At 40.7% G+C, this 20,590-nt stretch overlaps 1 protein-coding gene across 1 annotated transcript in view; it reads right to left on the reverse strand.

The window, feature by feature from the left end:
- Positions 1 to 316: 316 nt before the first annotated feature.
- Positions 317 to 20,590, reverse strand: part of qrsl1 (glutaminyl-tRNA amidotransferase subunit QRSL1) — a 31,196-nt gene continuing 10,922 nt past the window's right edge. Inside the window, exon 12 of the transcript XR_011603036.1 lies at positions 317 to 1,436. The gene's annotated coding sequence lies outside the window, so the exon portion shown is untranslated. The remainder of the gene's footprint in view (positions 1,437 to 20,590) is intronic.

A 20,590-nucleotide genomic window follows, 5' to 3' on the forward strand; every position in this document is an offset into this window, starting at 1 on the left:
TTGTACCTTCATTAAAGAGCTTCAGACTTATTGTGATGTTAGATAAATGACTTGTAACTTGTTAGTTGTTACAGGGAGAGTGGAGGCTCAATTCCATATCATGGCTTAAAACCAAACCTGCATCAGAGCCTTGGACCCGGTGTCACAGCTCTCGTCTCTGCGGCACCGCAAGTCCACGCCCTGTAAAGCATAATCTCTTGTTTATGAGGTTGCGACATAACAACATCTGAACTATACATAATCCCTTATATATTTGTTTTCCCAGGTACATGTCTGATCATTTCTCATGTGTAATATTTTTTTTTTGTTTTTATTTCTGTTGCAGGCAGTGTCTGTCTATATGGACCATCACTATTTGCCCCTAGATATGTTTTATTGTCCAGAAACATTTTCAGCTGTTAGTTTAGTGAGTTATAAAACAGGTTCATTATTTTAAATGTTGTGTGAAGCTGTTGTATTGCACTTTTACTCTGTGTTTTTTTTATGATGATTTTATGGATTTGGGGGGTAAATCTTACTTTATTTGAATAAGTAATGGTTACTAACTGATATTAATTAACTTTTATTAGTAATTATCAGGTATTACCTACTAGCAATTAAGAGATAATTTTACCCAATTTTATTGAGTAAGTAGCTGTTGAATATCTACATAAATGTGAGGTAAATTTAACCCAATTTAAGTATTTCATAGCTTTTTATTTCAGTTACTTTATACTCAATATATGGAATTAAATCTACCCAAAAAAAGTCGATGCAAATTGTTACCTCAGATTTATTGGGAAAATTCTATAGGTTACTTATTACAGTGTATATGGGAAGAAATTTGTGAAAAAGTAAATGCTGTTGGCAAAACCATGTGAACAGTGGATGAAGTGAAAAGAAGATATCAAGATATCAGAAGATGAACAAAAGAAAAATTGGCATACAATAAGGGGCAGAGTGGATGAGAGGCCTCTGACCAGCACTGAGGAACAGGTGCAGTTGTGCCGTATGACACACTGGACCAAACAGCAGAACAAGATAGGCACACAATAATACTGTACAAACACACTTTTTCTGAAAAGCCTCAAATCCCCCCAGAGCAGATTTGAGGGGGGTGGCTGGGTGGCCCAGAGGACATTGAGTTGGAGTTGCTGCAGGAAGAAAGAAAACAGTCTGCAGCCCTTCAATTGCTGGGGAGATGCGAGCGGCGTCATCGTTGGCACAGGCAGGAAGGCGCGACACTCAGGCCATTGCCATGCACTGCAGACAGATGGTCAGCGCAGTATCTGCCCTGACGATGGCCATCAATTCTGTGGTAAGAGGGCTACGGGAAGGGATGCAGGCAATGACTGCCCCCAATCCAGGTGGAGAAGCGGGCCGACCAAGTCCCACAGTGACAGCTAGGCAGCAAGGGACCGGAGAGGGAGGAGAGGTGTGCACGGCGTTCCACCTGCCTAAAAGGAAACACAAATAATACATTCAACTGTCATGTTTAAGTTGTCTTATTTTGGCTGTGAATATTTCTTTTGTGTAAATTGGGCTATATGATGAAGAGCTGTTTTGTTTTCATTTTTTAAACACCATGAATGTTATTACTATAGCCTAATACATTTTCTGACTGAAACAATGTGTCTTTAATATGATTTTGCAGGGCTTAACATAATTAGATGTTAATGAGACTGAGTATTTCATTTGATAATAATGTTTGGAATTTAGAAAGTGATTTCAATCATCTTTTTTCAGTAAATGTTGATTTGCTTAACTTTGCAATGCTCTGCTCTTCAGTTTGTTGGGTCACACTAACCAGAGGGAAAGGCATTTGTATTCCAATCTACAACATACCCATGTGTTGTTGGGGCAAAATTGAATGTTTTTGGGGGAGATTTCTTACAACAAATGCTGTGGAAATATGATTTTGAATTTTAGTCAATAATACAGCTTTGGCAAATTTACTACCCCAATCTAGTTTTTGGCTGAAAACAGCCACTAAAACATACAGCTGTAAAAAAAATAAGAAATATATTTTTTAACTTTTTTTGCTTAAATCTGTTAATCCACTTCAGTTCGAAACTACCAAATGTAGCCCATGGAATTAGATGCCACACAGGAAACAATATGTCAGGGGTTCTTGTAGCTTCAAATTTATTGCTTGCAACTTCTGCAGCAGAGTCTGTTAACACTGTGTATAAGCTACCAAGTGGCGGTTTAACCAGCTTAACGTGTTGTCCAAAAGAGGATGTGGCAAATGTAGCAGAACTGGCCTCTAACTGACCTTCTCTTACCCTCTCTGACTTCTCATGAGAAACAGAGTTGTAAACCAGTCTAACCGATTGAATTATAGACCATCTGGTTTGCTTATCACAGGAGATGTGATTTCGGAGAGAGACAGGATGTCCGGTTCAGTGAACTCTCCTCGACACTCTTTCAGAGGGGAGAGTGGAAAGGTCAGGTCATAATGTCTTTACCTCATGGGCATCTCCTACCCAGGATGTCCCATGTTAAGGGCTCAAGACAATAAAACTGTCTGGAGAGACAAATGACATGCCTCAGAGGAATCCACAAAAATCAGCAAACGCTGATGGGTTGTAAATTGGACATTCCTGAAGCAACTGTGCTTGTGTGCTTTTTCTCAATACTCCAGGATAACCAAACTTCTATATTAAACTTAACTTTTGATGTTTCCACCCTACAGGACTCATTGTACGCATAATATTGGTGTTTTCCCAGTATCTCTAACCTGAAGTATGACAAAGTTGTGATTTTAACTGTTTTATAAAGTTTGTCTGAATTTTTATCATGGAACCATACTGCCATCTAGAGGTTCATAACAATACGCTTGACGTGATGCATTTATTAATAAGTAACCGTAATAGTGATAATCATTTTGGGCAAATATAGTATATGCCTCTCTTTATTTCTTTATTTTGTGTTAGTTATACCTTGAGTCATCATTCATATTAGGACGAGTATTATAAATTACTGATTATCGTTTAATGTTGTCATCCAATCATAGGAAATGCGTGTTGTGAACAATGTTGAAATGTCATTGAAAATCGTCCATTCAAAATATATGTGATTGACCATAGTGAGAAGCAGATGAGCCCCTCATATGAGACATTAATTAATTCCAGCTCCATGAGGCGAGATTACATTGCGCGTCACAAACCATCTCACGTGTGTGACGGCCTGCCCATTAGACACGCCCTGAAACAAGATTTAAATGTCTGCAGCTGCAGCATGAGTTCAGTTACTCAGTCTTGTCTTAAGTTATGTTACGTTATGTTTTAGTTTTGTTTGTTACTTCTTAGTTGTCTTAGTTTTGTACAGTCATTTTGCTCTTTAAGTTTTTCCCGTCTTCGAGCTACGAAAAGCCATACCGAGTAGCGTGATTTAATTTTCCGAAGACGTGTGCCATAAACTTTCATTTTCCTAAGACACACGTTTTGTTTTAGTCTGTAAATTTTAGTCAAATAATAATAATTTTGTAGACCCTTTTCGATCGGCCATCAAAGAGACTATCAATTTTGTTACTATCAGTCTAAAATAATCCTTCACGGACTCAACCGAACCAAAACCCTGCAGCCAGCTGTTGATCCTTGGTCTGGGTTAACAACCATCCGGAGCCGTCCCTTATCTGTAACCGACGCCGTAGAACCCAGTTTGAGAGACATCACCGTCCAACATCAGCTCTTCACCTTGGTGTGCCTGGGCCTTCCACCGGACCAACGAGCAGATCGAGCCACGGATGAGTACCTGGGCATCTTCGAGTTAGTTCGGAGCAGAACTCACCGGGACGCCATCAATCCAGTAGGCATGCTCAGCGGGTTTGAATAAGAGTTGGTCCGTGAGGTTAAGATACTGCTAATTTATCCAAATTCTCTCAACTGCTCGTTTAATCCCTTAACTTTACGTTCGCGTCCCTATTATCCCCTTTACAACTACTTCTCACTATCGCCAAACTTGTTTTACCATTGCGTTGCCATAAGTTTCTTTTGTGTTATGTCATATCACCTCATATCTTCTGTCGTACTATTCATGATATATCATTCATTATCCATAATTCTGCTTAGTAAATGAGATTTTGATTTAAGCCCTGGTTAGACGGTGTCCTTTTGAGCTGAATATATACAATCCCTGTATCCAGAGTTTACACTTCAGATTATCAGACTGGTTTACTGTTAGTTCATTCGTTAGTAATCTATCAGCGTTATAGCAGTTAATTTCTGCAGTCCTTCTTAGCTGAGGAAGGTGGTGCCCCGTCATTTTATCAACGAATGCAACATCAAATTAAGTTAGTTCCCCTACACAAATAAAATCAAAGAATAATAAAACAGAAGGAAAAAATACGGCAGTGGGCTGAAACTATTGACAGAAAAAAAAAAAACAACAGAAAAGATTGCTTTCAAAATGTGCATTTCAAAATCATAAACCCACTTAATTACTCTGCAAATGTAACCTGTTAAATTACAATTCAAAACGGTTCACCACACACCTGGACATTGAACCCAACACTGTCATGTACCTTCAGTAGGGATGTGCATATCGATCTTGAAATATCGATACTTCCGATCTAGACGTGTGTTTTTTAGAATCGATCTTCACATCAAAATATCGATCCCAAGTCCGCTTTCACAAAAAATATTAATGCTCTTATGACACCGAATCTGGAATCAATTCTAAAAGAGTAAAAAGTGAAATCTGTAGTCAATATTTGTGTCGGATAAAAGAAGTACTTTTCCTTCAAGCTTCCGCTCTCTACTCAAGCTTAACGCTCGCGTGCACTGATACACGCACACAGCAGCAGCAGTCCTGTCAGTCACAACATCACAGGGGAGAAAGAAAGACGATGCGGTATGGCAGAAAGAAAACAAAGTCTCATGTGGTGTTATTTCACCTCACTAAATGCAACTGAAGCAAGATGTGACTTGTGTAAAAAGTCGGTGAGGTATTGTGGCAACACCACAAACCTGAACAAACATTTGAAGTTGAACCACGTAGAAGAGCACAATGAGTTACAGCGGAGGAGAGTAGAGGAGCGTGAGAGAGAGGAGGCAGGGAGCTCAGGGAGATGTCGCCACACCTGCCGCCCGAACCAGACAGACCTCCATAATGGAAGCCCTACAGAGAAGCAGGCAATATCCAGGTATATAGTTAAAATACATCACAGTGCCCATCACAGGCATATAAACGTAGATTAGATAAATTTAGCCTATATAAAATACAATAATGTATTTTTGTCAATTTTGCATTTTTTATTATTTAAGCGTGTAGTTGGAAAAAATATTGCCTTTCTGAACAATATGTAGTAAATTTAACTCGTATTCCTACCATCATCTTAACACAATTCAGTCTCACAACAAAAGTTTGATAATGCTTTGTACAATTCAACTCTATTACTTAAATGGCACATTTCAAGTAAATCTGTAGCTATTTAGTCTATTTTTGGTTGTATGAGAGTTATACTTCCCATAAAAAGACCTCCTTGTACATCAAAAATATTTTTTATTTTTCATAGATGACTCCCAAAGTGCTGCAGAGATTACAAGAAGTCTGGGAGAAATGATTGTCAAAGACCTACAGTCAATATCAATAGTAAAAGACAGAGGTTTTAACGCATTTATTAAGACTCTTGATCCACACTACAGAATCCCAAGCCGCAAACATATGATGGAAGGCACAATTGCAGACTTGTACAACAGCTGTAATGAGAAAGTAAAGGTAGCTCTACAACGTGCACACAGCGTGGTTCTCACAACAGATATGTGGACCACAGAAGCATATTTGACTGTGTCCTGTCATTTCATTTAAAACTGGCAAATGCAAGACTTTGTTTTGGAAACTCGATGTTTCCATGATCAGCAGACAGCATTAGTCAAGAGATGAAAAGAATAACAGATGAGTTGGCCATAACTCAGAAGGTGATAGCAGTTGTCACAGACAACGGTGCTAATATCGTTTCTGCTGTTCACAAGGCTGGGTGGAAGCACTACCCTTGCATTGCTCACACCTTAAACCTTATCATAAAAGATGGGATAAAGGCGATCCCTGAAGTTGCTCAGCTCTTGACAAAATGCAGCAACATAGTCTCCTTTTTCCACCATAGTGCAAAGGCTACAGAGAAGCTGAAGCAGATCCAAATACAACTGAAGGTTGCAGAGCATAAATTGATCCAATCAGTGGAAACAAGGTGGAATTCAGTTTTCTACATGTTAGAGAGACTCCATGAACAGAGGGAAACAGTGACCACAGCCCTTTGTCTACTTGGGAAGAACTCCCTTTGCTTAAATCATGAGGAGCTCTCCACGATCCACCTAACTGTTGAGGCCTTGAGACCCTTTGAAGAGGTGACAAGAGAGGTTTCAGCAGAAAAATATGTCTCTGTGTCAAAAATAATCCCCCTTGTATCACTACTTCTCAGAGCAACTGCAGCCACTGAGCGTTAAGGTAGCTCTCTTTCAGCAGAGCTGGCCCTGCAATGTCAACGCAGATTCCGTGGGATTGAAACCTGCCACAGTCTTGCTGCCAGCACTTTCTTGGATGTCAGGTTTAAAAACCTTGCATTCCGTGACAAAGACAATGTAGATAACATGAAAAAGCGACTCCTCACTGAAATGCATGAAACTTATCAGCTAAACTCAGAGCTGTCTTCTGCAGCCCCACCAGCAGCTGCCTCAGCACCTGGGCCAAGCTCTGCCTCACCAGGGAGTCCTGCAGCTTCTTCCAGTTCTGCCCTGGTGAAAAAAGGTATATGGGCTGATTTTGACACTCAGGTTTTGGCAGCCCAAGAGCACCGCACAACAGGTGCCGATGCACTTATTGAAAGGCGTCGCTATGTGGAGGAAAAGCCAGTTCCAAGGGACAAGGACCCATTACTTTGGTGGCAAAGCCACGAGCAAACCTTCCCATCCCTCAGCAAACTTGCAGCCAAGTAGTAGTGCACACAAGTAGACATCTAAAAGTATCAATATCGGTATCAGTATCGGGATATTAGGCTTGGTATTACTTGCTATCGGATTGGAAGAAAAAATAGTGGTATCGCACATCCCTAACCTTCGGACAGAATTAAAATTAATATAAAACTGTTTTCAGGTAACAAATAACTAGCACAGTATAGCTTAATGCAAGATAACTTTACCATGTGGCTCGGAACAGTCGTCACGGCTGCCGCTCAATATCATTCAACATCTGCTCCAGTTGTGCCTAAATCAAACCATCCGGTTCACATATTAACAGATAACATCTTTAGGACTGTATTTACAATGGTTTTGAACAAGACATATCTGTTTATACCCACTTATTTCTACCATGATGTCTCCGCACCACTGTTACTAGGGCTGGGTGATATGGCTGAAAACTGTATCACGATATAAGTGTTTTATATCGGTCGATATCGATAACTATTAGTTTGTTTTTAGTTTGCAGTTTGTTGTTTTGTTTTGTTTGCATTACACAATGCCAAAGGGACGATGCATTTTGGGGACTGCAAGCACTGCAAGTCAAAATATTTAGATATTTTGTCACTATGGCAGAGGACCACCTCTCAGTCTTAGCCCAGTCCTTCATTGACAATGGTTACTGTACTACTTTTTTGACTAGCTAACAGAATGCAATGGTGTATAAAACTGAAAATCAATAAATAATAAAAATAGGATGTTACGGTAAGAGTAGCCTCCAAGGTTTGACATCACACATTGCACTCATACTGCCAAGGATATAACCATTATTATTCACACACACACACACACACACACACACACACACACACACACACACACACACACACACACACACACACACACACACACACACACACACACACTAAACATACTGTTTGATTGGTCATCTGAGATGTGTGAAACTCTTCCTTCGTTAGTCAAGTTCGAGTTTCACCTGACTGTCAATTACTTTAATCAATTTATCAAATGTTCCATGAGATTCATATATGGTATTCATGGTATTATGTTAATGAATAATTTTGACAGTTGAACAGACTATTTTGCATGTGATGCAGATATACAATAAAATGATGCTGACATGTTTTGGAGAGAACAACCATCAGTTTAGATCAACAAGATCTATTCACTTGGAAATTGTGCTAAATGTAGGCTAACTGAGCTAACTGTAGGCTACCTGTACTCAATCATTTGCAAAGATATACTGAGACATTCAGACATGTACTAAGACATTTGCAATTTGGTGAAATGAATGAGAAATTTAATTCTTTTGTGAACAATTGCTAAGTGGATATGAGGTTTGTCCATGTTATTTTGAGAATGTAATTTCTGTTTCAAGAAATGAGCCAAACCAATGGAGAAAAACTGTAAAACTGTAAATAAAACACATTTTATAGTGCACTCACTTTTCTCTCGCTTCATTTGAGACATTGCCATTGCCAAAGAAATGCTCATTATTATAGAAAATGTGTAAAAATTCTAACTGTGGGTTAAGCGACACCATACTTCAACATGTCAGTCCCCATACTCACATGGACACATCCCCCCCCCCCCCACGATGTGATAATGAAAGGAATGCAGGTCGGACTGCTTATTGGACACGAAGGCCCTCTCCATGATGCATTTCCTCTTGAAGTCTTAAATGTGGCTGTGGTGGTCAAGAATACGATTATAGTTCATGACCTCAAAGATGTGCCCACAGGCTTTGCCATGTTAATGGGTGCAATCTACTGCCTGCAACATGAAGTACTCCTTTGAACTCCTTTGGTGAGGTCCTAACTATGTTAACATTAGAACACTTTTACTTGAGTATTGTTTTAAAGAGATCTGCTATCTAGAGATGGAAGTTTGTTGTATGGTTTTAGAAAGCTCTTAGTATCCCTTATTTTGGCTCAGCAGAATCCCACAATACCTCAAACTCTCTGTTTCTCTTCTTTCGTCTTTCTTATTTTCATTTCAAGTTTTGGAAGAATGTGGGAACCAGCAGATTTGTTAAAGTTTTGTTTTTTGGGATTGTATCATGATACATTGTATCATATTGTTCTTGTTTATATTTGAATTTTATAAAACTGTTTACTGTCTCTCTCAACCCCAGCACTGGCAGTCATCATAACTGAGACTGATGTGTTAAAAGTCAACTGTTTTGTAAAAGAATGGTTAAGATTTACCAACATGCAACATTGTTCTTGTTCTTGGATTTTAAGAACCCACTGATTGTCTTACATGAGCCTGATTGTTCAGTGTCAACCCACCTATGTAGGTGTGAAGGAGTGTTTGAAATCAAAACATAATGTTTAAGCTGTATAACATTGTTTTTTCAAATAAATGTTATATTTCTGAATAGAGATGTTGCGAGAATTCAGTGATTATTACTAAAATAAGCAAACTTGAAATTATCGGTCAAGATAACCTATACATCTAAGTTGCAACAAATTTTAAAGTTAAATCCTCTTGACTCAAAATGGCAAGTTGTATAAATGTCACTAAGTTAGTTGGACTAGGTAAATTAAGTTTTCATGCACTGATAATGTAAAATAACTCTGTTTTAACTTACAGAAAAAAGTTGAAACAACTAGTTGTTGAAAGTTAAATCAACTTGGACAACTTGAGCATGTTGAGAGTACTAGAACATTGTAGTCATATCAACTCGAAAAACTTCAACTTTTGAGTTGAGTTTGACTTTCATTGAACACTGTCTTACTGTGTACCTGCCAATGCAACTGATCACACACCTGGGGCTTTTACCAATCAGTGCAGTATTTAAGCTGCTCTGCCACACTCACTCTTTGCCACACTGTTACCGTTCCCATGCAAAACTCTCCAGCAATTTCATATGGACTGATCTCCCGTTGCCGAACCTGTCTGTTTCTGACTACGCCTGTTCTCCTGTTCTCCGGTAAATACCTTTGCCTATTTTCCCTGATCACAAGCCTTACCTTATGCCTCCTTGATTTTTGGTTTGCCTTAGACTGTTTGGTGTTTGCCGCACCAAACACAAAAAAGAGACTCAAAGACAAGGTCACAGCACGTCTTGAATCTTTGCCTGACTGTGACTGCTTGGTGTCTGATTCACTGTCCATTAATAGAGACTATACTGTTGCTGCTAATCTGGACCTGCCAAGTCGAGATTTAAATTGATATGTTCTAGTCGTGTTGTGGTGGTTTGCACTTGGGTCCAAAACCCTCCTCATCACAGATGAAAATCACACACTGAAAGAGCAGCAATTTATTCAAAACAAAAACATTACACTGTGGTTTCTCAGCTTAAATTACTATCAATAAAGTAATTATGTGCTTACCTATGACTGGTGAGATCTGTGCACAGGCACCTTTGGACACCTCCAAGAAAGGAAGATACAGACTTTGTCCTGTGCACATAGAAAGCCTATTTAGCATTACAACTATATTTTTTCATGAAGGAGTGGCTTTGAGGCTTCCTCTTATTTGGTGTTACATTTGTTCATGCAACATGAGAGCATGTTGGAAAAGCTGTATGTTAATGATTGTTTCAGGGCCTGTACGAAACCAAACAGTACATGGCGTCTCAGGTCACTGATTTCTCACGGCACATGGCTCAATTTACTGGATTACTCATGTAGCAGTTGCAGCCGCAAACTTCTTTCCCTGAACATCCACTTTCCGAAGCGCAGATTACTCACCCTGAACCATTTGACGGGACCCGCAATAAGTGCCAGGGTTTCCTGCTACAATGTAGTATTGTTTTCAAACAACAACCATGCTCATTCTTTTATTCTTTCTTCTTATTGCTTTAGCTTGCAAGCTTAAGATATTTACATGCCGATGAAGCTAGCTTAGTGCTATCGTTACTGGGATTAGAAGTTGGCCAGTGCTAATTAGTTAGCACTAAACAGCATAATATGAAACATATAACGTAATCATCCAAAAATGCACTGTCCCTATATATTCATCATTTTCGACCACAGCATTAACAATCAAGCCAGATTTGGGATGAGTTAACGTGAACCAGTAACTTTGTGTAAAGTTAACACGGAAAGAGTGAGGTTGATATGGAGAAATAAACCCCAACATGATAAATCATCCCATTGGATCCTGCTTTTTATGGACAGCACAACATCATCCAATTCACGATCTGATAAGTTGCTGTATGTAGATCTTGTGGACAACCCAAGTTCACGCATATGCTGAAAGATTGTGCTTTGGCTGGCACCCAACAGATTTGCGATGCAGGACACTGGTAAAGCGATGTCGATAAGCCGGGACAGAGGTTCCTCAGAAAAAATGAACTCCATATCAACCTTCTCACTCTTTCCGTGCTAACTTTGTACAAAGTTACTGGTTGGGTTAGGATTGTTAACTCATCCCAAATCTTGCTTGATTGTTAATGCTAATCGATTACTTCCCCTGCGACTTGACTGTGACCTTTGTGACGTCATTTCAGCACTTTTCGAATCGTACCCGTAAACTTGAATTCGTATTCACAGTCGTAGAAATGAGTTATATTCATAAGACTTTGCACTCACAGCTTTTAGACTCATATCTTACACCATAGAGATCGCCACCTGAGATGAACCACCGGACTTAACTGCCCTTGTGGACTTGGCCGCTGTAACGGCAATTTCAGTTCCTTGTACTTTGTCTACTTGAGACACCCCACCTCCCATTTCCTCACCAGGATATCAGATCCTTTTGTGTTTTAAATTCTGGTGTCTAGACCTCTTAACACTCTACATACAAAGTCCTGCAGGATGCCTCCGATGTGAGCCACCCCCTAGAGAGTCGGCTCTGATACCTACAGCAGACCAAAAGGTGCGAATACATACCTTTGGGTAGGGGAGGCGTTCCTGAGGTATAAATGTTTAGCTCTCCCCATGCTTGGGATCTTTCTTCATTCTACCGCTCATGTGATGATTGACCTTTTCTTTGCAAAGAAAACCTTGTCAGCCGGTAGAAGTCTCTATTTCATTCTTCACCAGCAGCAGAATTTCCACAACACCATTCAAATCAACAACCACATGAGAGAGCGCCGTCTGGAGAGAACTCCTCACGCCGCCACCTGATCTCCTCCTCGGCCTAGACGACTTCCGCCTTCAGCCTTCGGAGCCAGAGCCGACTCTCCACTCCCGCTTTCCAGCTGGCCTGTGGAGGAAGAGCCCATGCAGCTGGGAAGAGCTTGTTTGTCTTCCGCCGAGTGCCTGTGCAGGATCTGAGTGGGTGAGTGTGTGTACTGTGTCAAAGTTGATCATGTTCTGTTGGAATGGTGTTCGTTTACAAGCTTCCCCCTTTTTCCTCCAAATGAAACGATGGTCATTATGGCCAAACAGTTCCACTTTAGTTTCATTAGACCTCAGGACATGTCTCCAAAAATTAGGGTCTTTGTCCCTGTGTGAGTTTGCAAACTGTAATTTGGCTTTTTTATGTTGCTTCTGGAGTGATGGCTTCTTCCTGGCTGAGTGGCCTTTTAGCCCATGCCGGTACAGGACTTTGACTGTGGATAATGACACACTCTTACCAGATTCAGCCATCGTCTTCACAAGGTCTTTAGTTGTGATTCTGGGGTTGATTTGCACATTTCGGATCAAAATATGTTCATCTCTGGGACACAGAACCCATCTCCTTCCTGAGCTGTATGATGGCTGGATATTCCTATGTTGTCTATACTTGTGGATAATGGTTTGAACAGATGAACGTGTCACCTTCAAGCATATGGAAATTGTACCTAAGGATGAACCAGACTTGTGGAGCTCCACAATTCTCTTCCTGATATCTTGGCTGATTTCTTTTGATTTTCTCATAATGTCAAACAAGGAAGCAGTGTGTTTGAGGTGTGGCCTTAAAATCCATGCACAGGTGTGCCTCCAATTAACTCAAATGTTGCCAGTTAGAATCAGAAACTCCCAAAGCCATGTCATCATCATCTGGGCTTTCCCACATTGTTTAAAGACATAGTAATTTTTGTGTATGTAAACTTCTGACTTCGAAGAAAGTAATTAAAACTTCACTGAAATATTCTCTCTTATTATTGCAGCATTTAGCAAATAGAAAGTAGAGGTTTCATCTTAATTAATTTCAGGCAGTGAGGAAAAAAGGGTTTATGTGTCTTTTTACAGTTCTTCCAGTTATCAATAACTTTCTGTGACATCTTTAAATATTTATACACGTGTTAAGCAGAGAGGGTGAATGGCACAGTGCCCAAGTGAGGACCCGATCAAGAAGCTTCTACACGGAGCCAATTACTCGCTTGATCGCCGGGGGTTCTCCCAGTCTATTCACTCGTTTTAATTCACCAACCTCTGTAACACCCTAACTGAAAATCCCCTAGCACCTTGAATGTTTTGTGTTGTTTAGCTCTGGAGCGGATGCTGTTTATGGTCTTCAATTCCCTGCTCACCAGCAGGTGCCTGCGTTATGTGCAAAAGTGATCAGCTTTGGGCAAGACTCCCGTTGATGCAGTGCTGCATTGCCGTCGCCACAGTCATCCCGCAAATGAAACAGACACAGGATTTTTTCACAGTGGTAAAGAAGAACTCTTCCTCCCATTCATCGTGAAAATTATATGTTTTCTTTCTTTGTTCTGCCATGTTTTTTAGGGGTAAATCATCCTCATCGTCATTGCGCCCACTAGCTTGTCTCCGTCAACGCTATGGTTTGGTCATGTGCACAATACTGACCTTTAAACTATACTTGTTTTTTTAATAAATATTGTCATTTTCAAATTTACACCAACGCAAGTGCGATTTAAAAAAGAATAGCAACAAAAAAAAAAGTTAGATGCAGCTCACTTTTGAGCTATTTTTAGAACAGGCCCACGTCACATCCTTGGGGCGACCTGGTGCCTGTGGGCACTATGTTGGTGAACCTTGCTGTAGGGGATCTTCTATACCTGCTCTACTTTATTCCTCTTAACCTACAAAACCCTCTCTATACTGATAATCAAGCGGTTCTTAACACACTCAAAATCTGGTATCAATTTAGATGGCACTTTCAATTTGTAGCTGCATCTTCCTTGGGTCCTTTAAATAACAACCAATTATTTACTCCATCACTTTCAGACTCGACATTTTCAGTGTGGTATGACAAGGGTATTACACAATTCAGATATTTATATGTAGATGGTGTCTTTGATAGTTTTGCCAATTTGTCATCTCGCTATGACCTCCCTGTTACTCATCTGTTTCGCTATTTTCAAACTCACAATTTTGTGGCTAAGTGTTTCCCTAATTTCCCCTCTTTACCTCCAGAACAGCGGTGGGAAACTATGCTTTCATTTGTTCCTCATCACAGAGGAATCATTTCAAAGCTGTATGACATTATCTTAGCTTTTAGCAACTACTCAAATGCTAAACTTAAGTGTACATGGGAAAGGGAACTGGGAATACATGAAGAGTCCTGGGAACCAGTGGTGGAGCTACGGGCGGGATTAACAGCTTGCCCGTTCAATCAGAAATTAAACAAACAAACAAACAAAAAAAAACAATAAGTAATATGATTTTCACAGTTAAATGTCCCATATTATGAAAGACTCACTTCTAAGAGTCTCTGGTGCTGCCACACGCATACAAAGTGTGAAATAAGATTGTCCGCGCTTTTTTGAGTGAGATACAGATCTCTGTAATATCCCTGCCTACAGCTTCCACACAAGCCGAATTCGGCGCTCCCGGTGTCTCTCCACCCAGCGCCACCCCCTCACAGATCCGCTGTTAGGTTATTGAAAGCACTGTGTTATAAATCATGTCCAGGCGCCACAGGCATTGTTCTGTTGTTGGCTGTAAAGAGGAGTACAAATCGCTCCATCGGTTCCCAGCCGCAGAGGACAGAAGAGCACCGTGGATGAATTCATTTTTGAAGGCAAGGAGGTGTGTGCCATGAACTCCTTTTGGAGTTTAAAATATAGATATTCATTAATAGTAAAGGTGCATAAACTGAGTTCACATGCGTTTTCTCCATTCCAGCCATCCACTTCATACGTGTCAGACGATTGCTCTTCCTTCCTTCAAACTCCATTTAAATTGCATGTTTAACAGCCCAGTTTAATAATAGTAATGATAATGATAATAATAATAATCGGGGAATAATTAGGTAGGTGCTGATTAACACATCTGAACACTTTCTACCATAACACAGTAGTGATGTCTCGGTCGCGAATGAGTAATTGGAGCCAGAGCCCGAGCCGCTTTGGGCTTTTTTTTGGTTATTTTTTCTCTGGTGGCTTCACACACACACACACACACACACACACACACACACACACACACACACACACACACACACACACACACACACACACACACACACACACACACACACACAGAGCCGCGACAGACAAAACGCTGGAAAGGTGAGAGGTATGAGTGACCGCAGGAAATGCAGTAAAATTTGATATAAAGTAGGTTTTGTGCATTAGTAATTAATTTTACACATGATTTCACATTATGCAAAATGTACATAAGCAACAAAAAAATCTGAGGAGCCACTTGGAAGCCGTGAGAACCGGCTCTGTTAAAAGAGCCGGAATTTCCATCACTATAACACAGACCTTATCAATTTTGGCGAAGTGGTGATCAGGCCCACCCAGACTTAATCCATGCCCGTCCATCTGTCATGTTCTGTGTCCGCCACTGCTGGGAACAGGCCATAGAGAGGATACAATCTACCAACTCTTGTGCTCGTCTTGGACTTATTTAGTTTAAGGTCTTGTACAGGTGTAGCAGAACTGGCCTCTAACTAACCTTCTCTTACCCTCTCTGCATTCCTTCAGGAGAAATGGAGTTGTAAAGCATCCCAACTTACAAGAGCTATTGACCATTTGAACTGTTTACAGGGAAGGTGTTAATTTCAGAGACAAGATGTCTGGACAAGAGACATCTCCTCCATGTTTTCTTTTCAGGGAAGCCAGGGACACAGACACCTCAACATCAAAGGTGGCCTTCTCCTCACCTTCTCCTCACTATGTTTCTCATGGCAATGCTAATTCTCTCCCGATAGCCCCAAGAGAGATCAAGACAATAAAACTGTCTGGAGAGACAAATGCCAGGCTCCAGAGGAACCTCCAAAAATCAGATAATGCTGATGGGTCGTAAACCGGACATCCATTGAAGCAACTAGTGACACATGTTTGTGTGCTTTTTCTCAATACTCCAGGATAACCAGACCTTTATGTTAAACTTAACTTTTGATGTTTTCAACCTACAGGACTCGTTGTACGCATAATATTGATGTTTTCCCAGTATCTCTGACCTGAAGTATGACCAAGTTGTGATTTTAACGGTTTTATATCTGAATTGTCACCACAAAACCATACTGCCATCCAGAGGTTCCTAACCGTCAGATTGAATATGCTTGACTTGGTACATTTATCGATAAGTAACCGTAATCGTGATAATCATTTTTGACAAATATAATCTGCCTCTCTTTATTCTTACCTTTATTTTTGTATTAGTTATTCATTGAGTTATTATACCTGTTGGGATAAAAATGTTGTCACCCAACCATAGAAAGTGTCTAATGCCTGCTGTGAACAATGTTGAAATGCCATTGAAAATTGGTCAATGAAATTATATGTGATTGACCATAGTGAGAAGCAGATGAGCCCCTCGTATGATTCATTGATTAGTTCAGCTCCATGAGGCGAGATTACACCGCGCGTCACAAAGAGTCTCACGTGATTCGATGGCCTGCCTTTCGACACGCCCCGGAGCGACCTTTAAAAAACTGCGTGTAGTGCGCGTTACTCAGTTAGTTAGTTAGTTAGTTAGTTTTGTTTTTGTAGTTCTTTTGTTTTCTTTTTCACGTCTAGTTACTCTCAGCTGAGTTCTTTTCTTTACTTTTGTCTTAAGTTTTGCACATTTATCGATAAGTAACCGTAATGATGATAATCATTTTGGCAAATATAGTCTGCCTTTCTTTATTTCTTTATCTTTATTTTTGTGTTAGTTATACCGTGAGTCATCATACATATAAGGATGAAATTGTTACCATGATTATCTTTAATGTTGTTGTAGTGTGTACTACCTTAATTTGATGTTGCATTCGTTGATAAAATGTCGGGGCACCACCTTCCTGAGCTAAGAAGGACTGCAGAAATTAACTGCTATAACGCTGATAAATACTAACGAATGGACTAACAGTAAACCAGTCTGATAACCTGAAGTGTAAATTCTGGATACAGGGATCGTAGATATTCAGTTCAAAAGGACACCGTCTAACCAGGACTTAAATCAAAATATCATTTATTAAGCAGAATTGTGGATAATGGGTAATGTACCATGAATAATAACACAGAAGATGGGAGGTGATATGACAGAACACACAAGAAACTTATGGCAACACAATGGTAAATAAATTGGCGATAGTGACAGGCAGTCGAAAGGGAATAATGGGGATGCGAACGCAGAGTTAAGGGAATGAACGATTAATGGAGAGAATTTGGACGAATTGACCTACTCTTAACCTCACGGACCAACTCTTATTCAAACCCGCTTAGCGTGCCTACTTGGTTGCTGGCGTCCCGTTGTGCTCTGCTCCGAACTGACTCGAAGAGGTTCCAGATGTTCATCCGTGGCTCGATCTGCTTGGCGTTCTGGTGGAAGGCCCAGGTACCAAGATGACGAGCTGGTGCTGAACGGGGTGTCTCTGGAACTAGTTCTGCGGTGTCGGTTACAGATGAGGGACTGCTCTGGATGGTTGTGAACCGGACCAAGGATCAACAGCTGGCCGCAGGGTTTGGTTCGGTTGAGTCCGTGACGGACTATTTTAGACTGATAGTACAAATTAAGAGTCTCTTCGATGGCCGGTCGAAGAAGGCTACAAAATTAGTATTACTTGCCTAAATTTACTGATGTTAAAAACAAAACGTTTGGCTAAAGAGAAAGTTAACTTTGAAGCTTAGGGCAAATTATAAGAATACGTCTTCTGAAGATAATTTACGCTACTCGGAATGGCTTGGAGTAGCTCGAAGACGAAAACTTAAGGAGCAAAACGACTGTGCAAAACTTAAGACAAAAGTAAGGAAAAGAACTCAGCTGAGAGTAACTAGACGTGAAAAAAAAACAAAGGAACAGAACTAAAAACCAACTAACAAAAAAAACAACATAAGACAAGACAAGACTAAAACTAAAACTAACTTAAAAAAAACTGAGTAACGCGCACTACACGCAGTTTTTTAAAGGTCGCTCCGGGGCGTGTCGAAAGGGCAGGCCATCGAATCACGTGAGACGGTCTGTGACGCGGGATCGCCTCAAGGAGCTGAACTAATCAATGATTCATACAGGGGCTCATCTGCTTCTCACTATGGTAAATCACATGTAGTGTGTACTACCTTAATTTGATGTTGCATTCGTTGATAAAATGTCGGGGCACCACCTTCCTCAGCTAAGAAGGACTGCAGAAATTAACTGCTATAACGCTGATAAATACTAACGAATGGCCTTAACAGTAAACCAGTCTGATAACCTGAAGTGTAAATTCTGGATACAGGGATCGTAGATATTCAGTTCAAAAGGACATCGTCTAACCAGGACTTAATCCAAAATATCATTTATTAAGCAGAATTGTGGATAATGGGTAATGTACCATGAATAATAACACAGAAGATGGGAGGTGATATGACAGAACACACAAGAAACTTGTGGCAACACAATGGTAAATAAATTGGCGATAGTGAGAGGCAGTCGAAAGGGAATAATGGGGACGCGAACGCAGAGTTAAGGGAATGAACGATTAATGGAGAGAATTTGGACGAATTGACCTACTCTTAACCTCACGGACCAACTCTTATTCAAACCCGCTTAGCGTGCCTACTTGGTTGCTGGCGTCCCGTTGTGCTCTGCTCCGAACTGGCTCGAAGACGTTACAGATGTTCGTCCGTGGCTCGATCTGCTTGGCGTTCTGGTGGAAGGCCCAGGCCCCAAGATGACGAGCTGGTGCTGAACGGGGCGTCTCTGAAACTGATTCGGCGGTGTCGGTTACAGATGAGGGACTGCTCCGGATGGTTGTGAACCGGACCAAGGATCAACAGCTGGCCGCAGGGTTTGGTTCGGTTGAGTCCGTGACAGACTATTTTAGACTGATAGTACAAATTAAGAGTCTCTTCGATGGCCGGTCGAAGAAGGCTACAAAATTAGTATTACTTGCCTAAATGTACTGATGTTAAAAAAAACAAAACGTTTGGCTAAAGAGAAAGTTAACTTTGAAGCTTGCGGCAAATTATAAGAATACGTCTTCTGAAGATAATTTACGCTACTCGGAATGGCTTGGAGTAGCTCGAAGACGAAAACTTAAGGAGCAAAACGACTGTGCAAAACTTAAGACAAAAGTAAAGAAAATAACTCTGCTGAGAGTAACTATACGTGAAAAAGAAAACAAAAGAACTACAAAAACAAAACTAACTAACTAACTAACTAACTGAGTAACGCGCACTACACGCAGTTTTTTAAAGGTCGCTCCGGGGCGTGTCGAAAGGCAGGCCATCGAATCACGTGAGACTCTTTGTGACGCGCGGTGTAATCTCGCCTCATGGAGCTGAACTAATCAATGAATCATACGAGGGGCTCATCTGCTTCTCACTATGGTCAATCACATATAATTTCATTGACCAATTTTCAATGGCATTTCAACATTGTTCACAGCAGGCATTAGACACTTTCTATGGTTGGGTGACAACATTTTTATCCCAACAGGTATAATAACTCAATGAATAACTAATATAAAAATAAAGGTAAGAATAAAGAGAGGCAGATTATATTTGTCAAAAATGATTATCACGATTACGGTTACTTATCGATAAATGTACCAAGTCAAGCATATTCAATCTGACGGTTAGGAAACTCTGGATGGCAGTATAGTTTTGTGGTGACAATTCATACAAACTTTTATAAAACCGTTAAAATCACAACTTGGTCATACTTCAGGTCAGAGATACGGGAAAAACATCAATATTATGTGTACCCCGAGTCCTGCAAGTTGAAAACATGAAAAGTTAAGTTTAACATAAAAGTCTGGTTATCCTGGGGTATTGGGAAAAAGCACACAAACATGAGTCACTAGTTGCTTCAAGGGATGTCTGGTTTACGACCCATCAGCATTTGCTGATGTTCGTGGATTCCTCTGAGGCCTGCCATTTGTCTCTTCAGGCAGCCTTGTTGTATGGAGTCCTCGGGCTATTGGGGAAGTAATTAGCACAGAGTGGGACATCCTGATTTAGAGATAGGCGTTGACCTTTTGGATCTCTTTCTTCAGTGTGTTAGTAAAGTAGTTTACTGAGCCAGACTTCCTGTCTCTCTTCGAAATCAGATTGCATTATAGGTAAACCATCCATCCATCCATTATCTATACCGCCTATCCCTTTCGGGGTTGCGGGGGGCTGGAGCCTATCCCAGCTACAATGGGCGAGAGGCGGGGGTACACCCTGAACCGGTCGCCAGCCGTTTGCAGGGCCACATGCAAGGACAAACAACCATTCACGCTCACACTCACACCTACACCTACGGACAATTTAGAGTCATCAATTAACCTAATGAGCATGTTTTTGGTCTGTGGGAGGAAGCCGGAGTACCCAGTGAGAACCCACACATGCACGGGAAGAACATGCAAACTTCACACAGAAAGGCCCCGCCTGACCCGGGGATCGAACTGGCAACCTTCTTGCTGTGAGGCACGCGCACTACCTGCTGTGCCAC

This window comes from Chaetodon trifascialis, chromosome 14, assembly GCF_039877785.1.
Source record: "Chaetodon trifascialis isolate fChaTrf1 chromosome 14, fChaTrf1.hap1, whole genome shotgun sequence".
Classification (NCBI taxonomy): Eukaryota; Metazoa; Chordata; class Actinopteri; order Chaetodontiformes; family Chaetodontidae; genus Chaetodon; species Chaetodon trifascialis.